The sequence below is a fragment of the Nyctereutes procyonoides genome, unplaced genomic scaffold (genome assembly GCF_905146905.1).
Source record: "Nyctereutes procyonoides isolate TBG_1078 unplaced genomic scaffold, NYPRO_anot_genome, whole genome shotgun sequence".
NCBI lineage: Eukaryota > Metazoa > Chordata > Mammalia > Carnivora > Canidae > Nyctereutes > Nyctereutes procyonoides.
Genome location: NW_026575117.1, coordinates 20,991,901 through 21,008,425, shown reverse-complemented (window position 1 = coordinate 21,008,425; position 16,525 = coordinate 20,991,901). Strand labels below are relative to the sequence as shown.

Below are 16,525 nucleotides of genomic sequence, written 5' to 3'. Positions count from 1 at the left end.
AAAAGTAATTACTCAATGTGTGGCCCTGGGGACTTATTAGAAATGTGGACTCTGGACCGACTCCAGACCTACACCAGACCTACTGAAGTAGAACCTGCATTTTATAAAATTCCTAGCTGATTTGTCTTTGTTTTAGAATTTGAGAAGCACCACCTTTAAATGCTCTTGTCTGTGTTCTGCCACACTGGAGTTTACTTCTAATCTATTACTTTACGAAATGATGATTTTTTTAATAGCAGTGTTTGAAAGATAGCTTTATTGTTTTTGTACAAATTATACATGCCCATTTAAAATACCAAAATAATACTGAGAAATACAAATAAGCAGACTCACTCAACCACTCAGAAATGACATTATTAAAAAAAGAAATAACATTATTAATGTATGATAATTTCAGACATCTTTATACAGATACAGAGGTAGCTATAGATGGGAAGACGGATGGACAGATGGATGGATGGGGAAAGGATGAGACACAATTTTACTAAAATGAAATCATGCTATATTTAAAACATTTAAAAATGAAAGTTGTTAAATTGATTTTTCTGAATTCAGAATTGATTAAAAGCAAAGGAATTTAAATGAAAGGTATTGCTGAACTTGAAGCAATTTTTTTTATAGGAGGAGATATTAGATTTTAAGAGTCTTATAAAATGTTATGATGTCATGGTATGGATGTGTTTCAAGTGTAGACATCTGTTATCTGTCAAATGAAGGATGGGGAAGTAAGTAAATATCATTGCACTGCTTCATGCTTCGCCTCTCATTTTTGTTTCTTCAAAAACATTTTTTTTAATGAGAGCAAGTTTTCTAATATTCACATTCCATCCTACAATGAAAATTTCAATAGTTGTTTGAGCTTATTTCTTTATTTAGGGTTATACTTATCAGTCGTACTTAACATAGCATCTCCCATCCTGAGTTTTTATTGTGATTCATCTCTCTTTCTCTTTTTTGAAAGATTCATTTATTTATTTGAGAGAGAGACAGAGAGTGGGGGAGTGACAGGAGGGGCAGAGGGAGAGAGAATCTTAGACTCCATGCTGAATGTGGAGCCTTACATGAGGCTTGATCTCATGCCCATGAGATCACAATGTGAGCAGAAACCAGGTACACCACCCAGGTGCTCCTATTTTGCTTCATCTCTTTAATACAAAGATTACATTAAATATTTTCAGCCTGTCCCCAGGAAAGTCTAGAGTATTTGATTTCTTTAACTTGTTGCATGCTTGAGGGGATATGTTTTATTTTATTTTACTTTATTTTATTTACTTTTTATTGAAAGGCCAAATTGCATGGATATGTAATTCTTCTGTTGTTTAATACTGTAGATATCATTGTTTTCAGATATTATTTGCTTTAAGAAATACCAGATTACTCTAATTCACCTATCCCCCTTGTAATTTACTGAATGTATGTAAAACTATTCTATCAAGTTTAATAACTGTACTAGAATGTATCTTATTTGCTATCAATTTTTTAACATCCACAGTGTGCCATAAGTTGCTGCAGATTTGAGTTTTATTTCAGTTTTCTTCAATAATTAAGAAAATATTTTTTGCTTTCTCATTTTGTTCTTTTTTCAAGGAAGTCTCTGTGTGCTTAGAGTTCTTTGTTTTTCTTCTGTTTCAACCCAGTAGTGACAGTAACACAGATTTTGTAACAAGTAAGTTAATCACTCACTAGACTTGGATGCAGAGATTTTGTCTTCTATACTCTCACTACCCTTTGGTAATTAAAAACCAACATTCTTTTCCAGAAACTAATGAGTATTCTGAACTGTGGCCACAGGGCAAAGGTGACTTGGAAAACACACGGAATTTTACGGGAAGGTGTCCATCTGTTTATAATATAAATATCAAATTGTTGGCTGCTATCCCTAGAAAGTCCATATGCCCTGAAGCCAACACGTAGCTTATAAGATTCTTCTCTCAGAAGATACATAGGTTCTTCTCTAATAAAAGCAAATGGTATACCAAGAATATAAGTGGCAAGGAAAAATAGATACATTTACTTGATCAAAATTAAAAATCTTTGTGCTTCAAAGGACATCATCAATAAAGTGAAAAGATAACTCACAGAATGGAAGAAAACATTTGAAATCATATATCAGATAATGTATATATTTGTATCTAAAATATATATATATAACTTTTACAACTCAATAATCAAAAGACAACCCAGTTAAAAAGTGTACGAAGAATCTGAATAGATATTTCTCTACAGGAGATATACAAATGGCCGTAAGCCCAAGAAAAGATGCTCAGCATTATTAGCCATCAGGGAAATGTAAATCAAAATAACATTGAGAACTTACTTTATACCTACTAAGGTGGTTATGCTGAAAAAGGCAGTAACAAGTGTTGGTGAGAATGTGGAGCAGTTAGAATTCTTGTATATTTCCCTTGGGCCTGTAAAATGGTTTACCCACTCTGGAAAACAGTTTGGAAATTTCATTTCTCAAAAGGTTAAATATAGATTTACCATATGATCCAGCAGTTCCCCTACCTCAGTATATAGAGAAATGGGAACATATGTTCATGTAAATACTTGTACATGAGTGTTTATGGTAGCTTTATTCATTATAGCTCCCAAAGAGAAACAAATCATATACCCATCAATAGATGAAGGGATAAATGCAATGTGATACCTTCATACAAAGGAATATAATTAAAAAATAAAAAGGTATTGAGTACTGATACAAGCTACAGCATGGAGGAACCTTGAAAACATTATGCTAAGTGAAAGGAACTGGTCACAAAAGATCTCATGTAATATGATTGCATTCATATGAAATATACAGAATAGGTAAATCTATAAAAACAAAGCAGTTTGTGAATGCATAAAGGCTATATTGGGGAGGTTGAAAATGTTCTAAAAATAGGTTTGGTTATGGTTGTACAGCTATGTTAATATACTAAAAAACATTGAATTGTATACTTTAAGTATATCCATTTTATACTCTGAATTATATGACAATAAAGTCATAAAAAAAGCCAAATGTAGTGCAGTCTTACTTCCAGATTTCTCTGGTCACTGATCATGCTTTCTTACTGTAGACACCTAGCCATCTCCCTAGCCTGACATTGCTTCCCCAAGGTCACAACCTCTGCTCACTCTCCCTTTACCATTTCTGTATCTTTGCTGATACTGTTCCCTGTTCTCCACCTAGGTGGTTCATTTCATGGTAATAGGGAAGATGGAGCTAAGTGGATAGAAGTGGTTTTATTCTTTCCTTGTTTTCTTTTTAGTTTTATAGTCACTGCATAATTCTATCCTGCTTACCTTCCAAGGCCTTCTCTTAATTTCCAGAAACCTCTTGTGAAAGTAAAAGTCTAAACTTGGACAATTTTTTAATAGCTGTTTTTTGAAATCAGGGCTGTGGGAAATATTTCATAATTCAAGAGAGTTGTAACTTCTGTGAGTATCTTTACATGCATGGATAAAATATAAACACATTTGAACCAAATTAGGCTTTCCAAACCTGATGATTTTTGAGAAGTCCATTGATCTATTTTTTAATAAATCTTTTGCTAAGAATGAGGATTATTTTTTTCTTTTCTTGTCCAGAAAAACATTTCATAAAGTAGTTTTAAGCCCAATATTCTTATTTTTGTGAAGTCAGTTATTATTCCAAAGTTTTTTTCTCAATTGCTCACATCCTGAGAAAAATCACACTGCTTAGTCTCACAGGAGACATTATTTGTATTACAAAACAAATTTGATCATGTATAATGGAGACAGGAAAGTGCCAAGGCTGCCAATGTGCCTTAATGCTGCTCCGGGCTTTCTTTTTCCAGTGAACTCTGTCTGAAAACAAATTAGGATGAAAAGCCTGCTCAGTGAGAATATGGAATCATATCAAAGAAACTGTCTGAGCCATTGGAGTAATTCTGACACCCAGCAATTCTCTTCCAGACCAGACACATATTAAGTAAATTTATTTCCAACTTCTAAACCTAAAATTTCCCACATTGCCCTTTTCACCTTACTAATTGCAAGCACATTTACATTAAAACACTTCTGTTACTTGGAAGAGAGTTATTAGATGCTAAATCTATAAAATTTTTAAAAAGTTTTTTTAAATACATAATACATTTATATGGTTTCAAATTTTAAGACTTATGTAAACAGGAATAAAAGGAATTGGGTGAAAATTCTCTTCTATCTTTGCTTCTACCCTGTTTGCACTTCCAAAGGCAATCAGTTTAGCTGCTCTTTTGTTTCTTGTATATGCTTCAAGAAACATTCTACAAATTTTGAAGCAAAATATATGGAGGTGTGTATATTTCTTCTTTTTTACACAAATGATAGTGACTATATAGTCTGTATTGTACATTTCTTTTTTCACTTTATAAGAAGTCTTAGAGATCCTCAACTGAGCATAAGGTTCTCCTATTTTTAAAATTTGCAATGTGATCTTTTGTATGGTGATACTGTAGGTTTTTCCATACAGTGACCTTTCTTGGAGATTTAGGTTGCTTGAGAGAGTCGTCTGAGTTGTTCCATGTATGAATAGTTCTTTTTATTACTGAGTAGTATTCCAAGGTATAGATGTATCATAGTGTATTTAACCATTCACCCACTGAAGGACATCTGGTTCTTTCCAGCTTTGAGCTGTTACAGATTAGCTGCTTTGAACATTTGTGTGCAGGTTCATGTATGAAGTTTTCACTTTTCTGACATTAATGTGTAAGAGTGCAATTGCTGGGTTAGGTAGTAGTTGCATGCTTAGGTTTTTTAAGAAATAATTAAACTTTCCGTAAGTGGCAGTACCACTTACATTCCTATCAGCAATGTATGAGGGATTGAGTTTTCACCATCCTAGCTTTGGTGTTGAAATCTTATTACTTTGGCCGTTCTGTTAGATATATAAGGGGTCTAATTCTTAAATTATGAAATGTTACAAACTTCATTCAGTAAGAACCATCCAGAAAGTTATAGAAAATTATAATGGGCATCCATTTTTCCAACATGGGATGATTCTTCAAAGATAAATCACACGTTAAAGATTATGAATAATTTTTTAAATTAAGTTTGATATATTTTGGACTCCTATGTCTCCCCATATTTTCTTTTCCATTATTTTTTTTTACCTTCACAGATTTTTCTTTGAGAATATTAAGATGGTAGTAAATGGGATTTTTAATTTTTGCTATTGAATCTGACAATTTATAGTTCTGTGGTTCTACTGGAAGAGACTTCTGATTGATAATATCTCATGAAAGGTACACAAGGCATTTTACTGAAATTAAACTTTCGTCTTCTGATTTTAGAATCCTCACAATTGCAGTATGTTAAAATGTTAATTCTCTAAGATATTGCCAAGAGACAGATGGTATTATTATCTACGTATCAAATATAATTGTTTGGAAGCCACAGATTAAATCATGAGCTAAATTTCTTATGCATGTAGCTTAAGTCTAGTGAATTTCCTTGAAGAATTGTAAGTCAGCAGCTTTCAAGACCACCACAACTATATTTAAAATTAGTGTTTTGCCTATGTATTTGCTAAATATTTATATTATCTATTTATAACTTCATGTAAAATATCTCACACTGTTTTTTCTTTTCACTTTGTCTTGAGCATTTTCTGCTTTTGATGTTGTAACTTTTTCTCTATATGACTCTTACCCTCTGATCTCTCTTCCTTCATTATTCCTTCATTATTTTTCTCAGTGAAGTCTTTTCTGACCTCTGTCATTCCTCCACAGGGATGATGCAAATCTTCTCTGTATTGTTCCAGGTTTAGTGTAAGTGCTGCCAAAGTGAGCACTGCTGGACTCTGGGCCAGGTTATATCCTCCTTCCATATGCTTCCTTCACTTTTGTTTCAGAAACATGTACTGACAGTTCCTCAGTTCTCGTCATCCATTAAGAGGACCTTTTGTGGGACGCCTGGGTGGCTCAGTGGTTGAGTGTCTGTGTTTGGCTCAGGGTCTGGGATCGAGTCCTACAACGGGCTCTCCGCAGGGAGCCTGCTTCTCCCTCTGCCTATATGTCTGCTTCTCTCTCTCTCTCTGTGTCTCTTGTGAATAAATAAATAAAGTCTTAAAAAAAAAGAGGACCTTTTGTTTATTATCCTCACGAGGAGGACCATATCTTTTCTCTTCATTGCTACTTCTTTAGTGCCAACCTTGGCACTGTACCCAAGTAGGCACTCAATATATCTATATATTTTTGTTGAATGGTTGAAGAAATGAAACGGTGGACTTAAAAATACCTCCCAACCTCTAAGTTTCATGGAAACGTTCAGTATTCCTTCTCCAGTGATTTGTTCTGACTCTTGTTTCTTTGAACAGGTTGATGGACTCAGAAGGGAAATTATGTAAGAAGGGAGTATTGTAGAGAATTGTCCTGGGTTTGGTTTCCTCCAACCGCCTTCAGATATCTTAGATTGATATTATAGCTCCATCTTCTTCCTCTAGTATCTTATCGTTTGGCAAATCAGAGTTCTATAAAAATGGCTATGTGTTTACTTCAAATCCGTGATTTCTCAAGTTTTGTATTCTTAAATGTTATCAGGTTTCTCCATTTTCTTGTCTGGAAACTACTTGATGTCATTTTGTGGCTTTGTGGGAGAGTAATGCATATTTGGGTTGATTTATAGAAAGTAATTAAGGAATTCTAACTAAACAGGAAGTATGCTTTAGACACTATATTCTCTTAATAGATAAATTAGGCAGATTACGGCACCATGTAAATGACTTAAACCATTTAAATCATGGTCTTAAAATTATGAATGCTCTTTTATATTTCTTCCTTTTGTAAATTAAACTATACACATTTTTTAGATACAGGAAATCATTTGCTTAAAGTGTTTGATCACCTCATCTTTAAAAAATAAACATATTTCTTGGGATCCCTGGGTGGCGCAGTAGTTTGGCGCCTGCCTTTGGCCCAGGGCGCGATCCTGGAGACCCGGGATCGAATCCCACGTTGGGCTTCTGGTGCATGGAGCCTGCTTCTCCCTCTGCCTGTGTCTCTGCTCTCTCTCTCTCTGTGTGTGTGACTATCGTAGATAAATAAAAAATTAAAAAAAATAAACATATTTCCTTAATATTTGAATAAGTAATATTTACATATATTAATAATTGATAACTATGCAAGAATATAGTAAAGATTGTTTCTCCCATCTTGTCCTTAACCCAGTTTTCATCTATACCCCCAATCAGTAAGCATTATTCTTAGTTTCATAATATCATCTCATCTCATAGGAAATGGATTGTTTAAAAGTGTAGAATGTATTATCAGATAATTAAAATAAATCCTCTGTAACCAAAAAGTGAGTTTCTTAAAATTGGTGCTGCACCAGATAGCAATTATTTTAAGCCCTGGAGGCCATGAAGTCTCTTCTACAACTATTCAACTCTGCTGTTATAATTTAAAAGCATCCATAGGCAATATGTAGATGGATGAGCACGTGTGAGCACAAATAAAACTTTATGGACATTGAGATTTGTTTTTTTTATAACATTTTCACATGCTATAAAATATTCTTCTTTGAGTTTGTTTCCAGCCATTTAAAAATATAAAATTGATCTTAGTTCACATTTATAAAATAACAAGCATTGGGCAGGATTTGGCTCCTCGACTATTTGCTGACTCCTGATATGGATCAAGATAATGTTGTTGGGTTCTAACACAATTTATTTAATTTTTAATTTTTTTCTTATATATATTTAAAATGCTGTTATAAAATATATTAATTTCTTTGCCTTATATGTCCAATTCAATATATTAGGGAAGAACATGTAATAATTGTTGCATGATGGTTAAGTGCTAGACACTTTTTGTACATTATCTCCATTAGTCCAGTCACCAATTCTGTGAAGTAGATATTATTTCTATTTTATAGATAAGTAATGAGGAAAAAGGGGATGAGTAACATTCCCAAAGTTATATACTTGCTAAGAGGTGGACTGTACTATTTGACAGAGGTTTATTGGACTCCATGTTTATAGACTTGAATAACTATTTTTCAACTACATGAATAAGCTGCTTCCACTTAGAGTTCTATGCTTGTGTTTAGGTGTTTTTAGGTTTGTTGTTTTTTATTTGTTGGTTGGTATTCAATGCTGTTATTTTCTCAAAGAATATTGAATTTATATTTATTTTCATTATCTAATTTTCACCTGAGTAATTTTGCTTTACCTAGCTTCCTTTTAAGGGGAACTGGATTGGAAAATTGGCAAATGGAGTTTGAAATATAGAGTAATTTTTTTTCAAGCATGGTCCCTGTCTTGCAGTTATGTATGTATAATTAAATTTTTAATTCTGCAATTTCAGTCCATTTCCTCTTGAATCCTCAGATGCTCAGAACATTTGATGACAACCAAGATTGTTTTTCACAATGATTAGAAGAAGAATAAAGTGCTTTTATATGGGGATTATAAAATATGTTAAAGTACATATTCTTTTTCTGTACTTAAAAACAATTAAGAGTGATCCTTTTATTTAACAATATTGAATTATAGTCACAATGTTGATAGTAAAATTTGCTACCCTTCAAAAGCGAATCCTACAGAGAAAACACATTTTAATTTACCTTTCAATTTATACATACCTTTGTTGGGTAGATACTGATTTATTTTATGGAGATTATTTCGAAGTATGTAAGGATTTTTTAAAGTATTTGAATAGAATTTTTAAAGAAAAGAAAAATTAAATAGCATGCCATTGTAACTAATGCGGCTTATTTAGAGAGGGTTAAATTTGAAATTTGTATTTAAATTTTTCACTAATAGCTGGAAATATGTTAATTAATTGGATGGTAGGGACCTTCTACTGTCATAAGCTATACCATAAAATATTTTCTTTTCAGCTCTGGGGAATACACATTTTGGAAGCCTTTTAGGGATTAGTGGGTTAATTGCGGGTCTACAAGAGCATTCTGTAATTAAATAATTAAATTATTGGTTCCAAATCATGGAGCTTTAGAGATTAGACTATTTCTTTAATTTTGATGATTGTTTAAAGGCTAATCATTAGAAGATTCACTGAATGACTTGTAAATGTCAGAGAAAATGATTTATTTTGTATCTGCCACCAAAATTTAAAGCAGAAGCTAATATTGAGATCATGCCATGGCATTTTGTTTTATTGATAAGCATTGTAATCATTACTTAATAACTACCAAGATAAATGAGGGGAAAATGCCCCTAGAGTAGTTTACTTAAAATAGAAACTAAATACTGTGTGTGGTTAAATTGAAAACAGCTATCAAGAATGTGGACTAATGCTATCCTAAATTAGAGATATTAATATTAAAAACATTAGTGGGACTTAAATTTAAAAGATTTTATACACTGAAAAAATATTAACATTTTGAGATTTATAGGCATAAGTCAGAGATCTTTAGTTAGAACATGATAAGCTTACCGAAAAATATTAATATATAAGTGGTTACCCTTTATATACTTACATGCCATAATGATTTAAGAAAGCCCTATAATGTCACTGTATTCTCAGCAGCCCATGCAGTGTCCAATACATATGAGGTACACAAATATTTATTGAATTAATGAATGGCACCTATCTTCTGTATACTTTGTTTCCTAAAGAAAAATACTATTTTCTTATAACCTTATATCAATCCTCAGTAAAATAGTACTATTTCTTTTTATAGCCAAAGAAGCTGTGTTAGTTTATAATGGATATTTATTTATTATTTATTTATTTATTTATTTATTTATTTATTTTATAATGGATATTTTATTAAAATATATTAGTTATTTTCAATTTTCATTTGTATTTATTTTTTATTTCTGTCTTCAGGAAGTTACTTAACAAAATTTTGCATGAAATTTATGAAATGCCCTTGCTTACACGAAATATAGAAGTGTGTAACATAAAACACAAAATGAGGCTAAAGTCATTTTAAAAAATTTTAATTGAAATAGAGCTGATGAACATTATAGTTTCAGTTGTACAACATAGTGATTCCACAATTATATAAATTATGATATGCTCACCACGATAAGTATAGGTACCATCTGTCAGCATACAAAGTTATTACAGTATTATTCACTGTATTTCCTATGTCTACTTTTCATCACTGTGACTTATTTTACAACTGGAGTTTATACCTCTTAATGGATAGAAGGGATTAAGAGGTACAAATCCATTTATTTATTTTTCATTCAAATGGAGTTAACATTTCATGGAAGTACATACTTTATTTCTCAAGCTCTAATCCTATTAATGCATTTTAAAGTTAAATTTCCAACTAGTTAGTACTAGGATAATAAGCAGAAGTCAGGAAAGTTTGAGGATAATCAGTATAGTCAAATGGCCCACTGAAAATTGGATCTTACAATTAGGTGAAGCCTAATTTTAATACAGCTTCTTGTTATGTACAGTTATTGATATTTCAGATTGCAATTCCCTGTGAACATAATTACCTATCACTCGAGTTATATATAACACCTTTGCTTAATCAGGTAGTGATTCCAACAGAATCAAGGTTATAAAAATAGATAAAGAAAGTGAACATGATTCAAAAACGATTTTTTGAGGGACTTTTTTTAATAGCCCCAATTGACCTAAATTGTATTACTTTCTCTCAGATATTTGTTGAGTGACTTTCAATTGTCGTTTTTAATTGGAATTATCATTAACTGATTTAGGCTTGTCTGGCTTTCCAGTTTCTTGTGTATTACAGATACTACCTTTAAATAAGTATTGTTAGTATTCAGATATACTTTTACAAATAGATAACATTTAAAAGTTGAAATTTGAAATTTCAAATATAAAGCCAAATGAGGGGACCTGGGTGGCTCAGTTGGTTAAGCATCTGTCTTTGGTTCAGGTAGGTCATGATCTCAGGGTCCTGGAATGGAGCTCTGCATCAGGCTCCCTGCTTAGAGGAGAGTCTGCTTCTCTCTCTGCTCTTCTCCTGCTCATTCTCTTTCTCTCTCCCTCTCTCAAATTAATAAATAAAATCTAAAAAAAAATTGGGATGCCTGGGTGGCTCAGTGATTGAGTGTCTGCCTTTGACTCAGGGCGTGATCCCGGAGTCCTGGAATTGAGTCCCGCATCGGGGACTTCTGCATGGAGCCTGCTTCTCCCTCTGCCTATGTCTCTGCCTCTCTGTGTGTCTCTCATGAATAAATAAAAAAAAAATCTCTAAAAAATATTTTAAAAATTTAAGCCAATCTAAAGAAAATTGAAATAGTGTTTAGGGAACACATCATAGTGGCCTTACCTAGATGAGGCCCATGGTGTACTGTTTCGAACTCATCCTAAAATGCATCTGATTTTGTGAGGCATTCAGAACTGTGCAATTTCAAATCAACTGCTTCATGTTTAGCAGACAAAAGTATGGTTAAGATAGAAATCATAATGTTAGGGTAATGACTTTGTTCACATTAAAATCATATTCATGGAGAGGGAAATTATAATCAGAATTATACTTTGATAACATGGACTCAGAAACAGGGAAAAAGCAAGTGTGTGATTTGGAATAGTCTGTAGTATGTAGTCCATGTTGTAGCTAATCTCCAGTAGGAGAATTTTAAGAATTTTCCTCCATATTGAGAAGGTTGACAATTCATTTCTTCCATTGAGATGATTTGGCATAGCGAAATCAGTGAAATTGTGTCCGTTCTAAAAAGTAGTCTGCTTTTTCTTGCAGTGGACTTTAAGATCTATTTATTATACATTGATAAAAATGTATAAACTGTATTTTTGTGAATTTTGAACTTGCTTCATCTCCAGGTTTTTACCTTTTAATCAAATACCTAGGAAATAGACACCATTTTTTTTTCCTTAAGAAATTCTAAAGGGGGATCCCTGGGTGGCGCAGCGGTTTGGCGCCTGCCTTTGGCCCAGGGCACAATCCTGGAGACCCGGGATCGAGTCCCACGTCGGGCTCCCGTTGCATGGAGCCTGCTTCTCCCTCTGCCTGTGTCTCTGCCTCTCTCTCTCTCTCTCTCTCTCTCTGTGACTATCATAAATTAAAAAAAAAAAAGAAATTCTAAAGGCTAAGATGGAAGCTTTCTTTTAATATGTTTTTCCTACTTAATGTTAATTTAGTTTTCAACAGCTTTCTTAGTTTCCCCATTTCCTTCTTATTCTTCATCTGAGAATAATCTCAGGACATAGATGTTTCTGTATCAACTCAAATAATTAGTCTCCCAAGTCTAACAAATACATGTTAATAATAATTCTGTGGCTTGCACATATTTATTGCCTGGAGCAGGGTTTCAAAATGAGAAAGTTGAAAGTAATGTACCTAGCCAGTTGTGTATTTTGAATGCAGAGACAATTTCCCTGATAGCCTTGTAGGAAATCAGTTTACTCCATGGAACAATACCTTTATTTATACTTTTCTCTCAAAGTATGAATGTACTGAAAATGGTTATCTATCAAATGCATTCAACATTTAAGTACACTCAGTTACTGTGGGAGGAAGTCTGTGCAAATTGTGGTTTTCTGAGATAGTGAATTACATGTCTTTTATTTTAAGCTTTATTTATTTTAAAGAAAGAGACAGCATGCACGTGCAAACTGGGGGAGGGGCAGAGGGAAAGGGAACGAATCCTCAAGCAGACTCCCTAGTTGAGCACGGAGCCGGTCATGGAGCTCCAGCCCAGGATCTTGAGATCCTGACCTGAGCTAAAATCAAGAGTCAATGCTTAACTGACTGAGCTGCCCAGGTGCCCTGTGTATGACTTATGTCATGTAAAAAAAAGTCTCTCCTTTTTCCCCCATCCATCACAATTCCAAACTTTTGTCCGAGAGTGAGAGTACTGGACCTTAATGACAGATATCATGCATTATCTCAAATTGCAAATGAAAGCCAAGTTTCAATTAATAACATTATTTTTGGGCTGCCTTACTGTAAGAAGATAAATCCCTTGGCCCAGGCAATATTGTACAAATGCGGAGGCCTTTGCTGCCTCCCACCTACTCATTGTATCCTCTTTCATTGTGTTGACCCTTGTATTCATAGCACATATTCCACATTGTAATTGAACATTTATTGCTGTTTCTTCATTTTTAAAATTTTTCTGACTGTAATATAAGCTTTGTGGGAATGGAGGCTATTTTTTCTTTTGTTCATTGCTTTATACATGATGCCAAGTACAAGAGAAGGGGTAAAAATTATTGAATGAATGAATAAATGCTTCATGTAACCAAGCTGATTCTTCTTTCCACATGAATAGACGTAAAGAAATGCTGTATTTCTGACATGGGAGGAAACTATTCAAATCTCATTTTATAGGTGAGGAGATTAAGAATCCCTAAAGATGGAGGAAATTGAAAAGTTCTCAAATGCAGTTTGGTCCACAAGAGTGCTATCAATTAATGCTAGTACAGTTGGTTCTTATTTATACTTGCTTCTTTCTGGACCATCATATTTCCCTTTTTAAATGATTCTTATAGTGATGAGACATGAAGATATCTCTACAGGGAAATAAGGATCATGATCTCTTTTCTGTAATCGAGGAATAATTTTCTTTTTATACATAGAGTCCTGAGAAGGCCAAATTGTTAAATATTGAAAGAGAGCTTCAACAACACTGCTGGTTTTTCTCATAATATTCTGTTAGCATCAGAAGGAAAACTGTGCTTTAGAAGATGTTAGCAGGTGTTTTTTTTTTTTTTCATTTTTTAAATTTTTAAATTTTTTATTTTTTTGGTTAGCAGGTGTTAAGCAATACCCAAGTTGGATTGTGATATCTTTGATAATTCCCTTTGTCACTGACTTGACAATACACATTCTATTCATGATATCATTTGTATAATCCTTGGTTTGCCCAGAGAAAGAATGGAAATATAGTGTGACCTGGCAGAGGTCTCTGTGTATGTCAGTTACCTGAGAATTTCCTTTGCTTTTGAAATGCTACTTGAGAAGTGGTAAATTTTGATTGACCAAAATGCATCTGGGAGGAAACAGTGTTTTCTAGGACGAAATGGAGAAGTAAGCTGTCTGAGCCCCTCTGTTTCATTGCAATGTTTTCTAAGTCATACGATTTTAAGCCTTGGTTTATAAGAAGAGCTCACAGTAACTTGGTTATTCATCAAAGCACATTAACGGAGTGGAAGATTATCCTGTAAACATCCCCTTAACATGTAAAAGTTCAGCTAGAGAGTGGAAGTAACTGACTTTGCCCCAGCTATAGGGAATCGTTAGATATGTGAAAAAGTATGTTTTTTGTTGATAAATTATTGGGGATTGCAATATAGTCACAATTTTTCTACTTTTTTCTTTTTATTTCATTTAATAAATATAATGCACATTGCATTCTCCTAGGTATGATGAAAATTCAGTGATGAAATAAGAAACATATGGTCTCAAGGATTATCTATGTCTTTTCTCTTGTTTATTTCAACAGTTTCCTTCTTTGCTTGTTAATACGACTCATGTTCCAAGATTGAACTTGGAAATGTTAAAGAGTTTCAGGATGTTAAGTTTAAAAATGAACTTAGCTGTTGAATGGTTCTGTTGATGTTAGTCCTGGAAACTCAGATGATGTCCAAATACATTACATGGAAACTGTACGAAGCACCTACTTATCCCTGTTTTGTGCTTGGCTACTGATGGTGTTTATGATACTATTCAGAGTCAGAATGAGTTGTTCCTGGCAGCATGTACTGTTAGCCCAAACGCTGATGTTTTAAAAAGATGTTTTATGGACTGAAGTTTTAAATCAGAATATTATTTCTGTTGATCCTCATTTGCTATCACTGTGAAATAAATAAATGTGAGCATGTGATAGGACATCCCTTTCCTAAGAGGGCAAAAAGACTAATGAAGATGTGTTTACTACTACTATGTAGTGTTGAGCAAAGGAAGCTGAATCACGAATTTGAGTTTTTTTTTCTTATTTTTACCTTTTCAAGTTTTTATTTAAATTCCAGTTAGTTTGGGGATCCCTGGGTGGCACAGTGGTTTGGCGCCTGCCTTTGGCCCAGGGCGCGATCCTGGAGACCCGGGATCGAATCCCACATCGGGCTCCCGGTGCATGGAGCCTGCTTCTCCCTCTGCCTGTGTCTCTGCCTCTCTCTCTCTCTGTGACTATCGTAAATAAATAAAAAGAATTAAAAAAAATTCCAGTTAGTTTAATATTATTTTCAGGTATAGAATTTAATGATTCACTTATATACAACACCCAGTGCTCCTCAGAACAAGTGCCCCCCTTCATACCCATCACTTATTTAACCCATTCCCCTGCCCACCTCCTTTCCAGTAATCCTCAGTTTATTCCCCATAGTTTAGACTTTCTTTCCTGGCTTGCCTTTCTTTTTTATTTCCCGCTGTTCATGTGTTTTCTTGAACTTCACAAATGCGTGAAATCATACAGTATTTGTATTTCTCTGACTGACCTATTTTGCTTAGCTATTTATTAATACTCTCTAGATCCATCATGACCTTACAAATGGCAATATTTCATTCTTTTTTATGGCTGAGTAATATTCCAGTGTGTATGTGTATACATATGCCACATCTTCTTTATCACTTCCTTAGTTGATGGACATTTGGGCCCCTTCCATACTTTGGCTGTTGTTGATAATGCTGCTATAAACATTGAATCACTATTTTTGTATCCTTTGGGCAAATATCTAGTAGTGCAATTCCTGGATTATTTTAACCTTTTGAGGAACCTCCATAGTGTTTTTCAGACTGGCTGCACCAGTTTGCATTCCCACCAACACTGTAAGTGGATTTGCCTTTCTCTACATCCTCATCAACACTTGTTTCCTGTACTGTGAATTTTCCTGTACTGTGTGAGGTGATAGTCTCATTGTAGTTTTGGTTTATATTTCCCTGATACTGAGTGATGTTGGGCACCATTTCATGTGTCTGTTACCCATTTGAATGTCTTCCTTGAAAAAAAATGTCTATTCATGTCTTCTGCCCATTTTTAACTGGGTTATTTGTTTTTGGGTGCTGAACTCAATAAGTTCTTTATAGATTTTGGATGCTAACCTTTTATCAGATATGTCATTTGCAATTATCTTCTCCCATTCTGTAGGTTGCCTTTTAGTTTTGTTGATTGTTTCCTTTATTATGCAGGAGCTTTTTATTTTGGTGAAGCCCCAATACTTTATTTTTGCTTTTGTTTCCTTTTCTCAGGAGACATATGTAGTAAGAAGTAGCTGTGGCCCATGTCAAAGAGGTTACTGCCTTTGTTCTTTTCTATGATTTTGATGGATTCCTGTCTCACACTTAGGTCTTTCCTCCATTTTAAATTTATTTTTGTTTTTGGTGTTGGAAAGTGGTCCAGCTTCATTTGTTTGCATGTTGATGTTCAGTTTTCCTAACACCATTTGTTAAAGAGGCTGTCTTTTTTCAATTGAATATTCTTTCCTGCTTTGTCAATGATTAGTTGACCATTTGCTTGTGGGTTCACTTCTGGGTTTTCTGTTATGTTCCATTTATCTATGTGTCTGTTTTTCTGCCACTACTATACTGTCCTGATTAATGTATAGCTTTGTAATATAACTTGAGGTATGGAATTGTGATGCCTCCAGCTTTACTTTTCTTTTTCAGCATTACTTTGGCCACTCAAGGTCTT

General features: G+C 33.8%; 1 protein-coding gene and 1 non-coding gene across 14 annotated transcripts in view; one reads left to right on the top strand and one right to left on the bottom strand.

Moving 5' to 3' along the window:
- KCNT2 (potassium sodium-activated channel subfamily T member 2) overlaps nt 1-16,525 on the top strand; it is a 377,566-nt gene that overhangs the window by 58,400 nt on the left and 302,641 nt on the right. The gene's annotated exons all lie outside the window — the stretch shown is intronic.
- Nucleotides 5,669-5,776, bottom strand: LOC129515447 (U6 spliceosomal RNA). Its single transcript, XR_008665585.1, has one exon. It is a non-coding gene; the product is annotated as a U6 spliceosomal RNA (small nuclear RNA).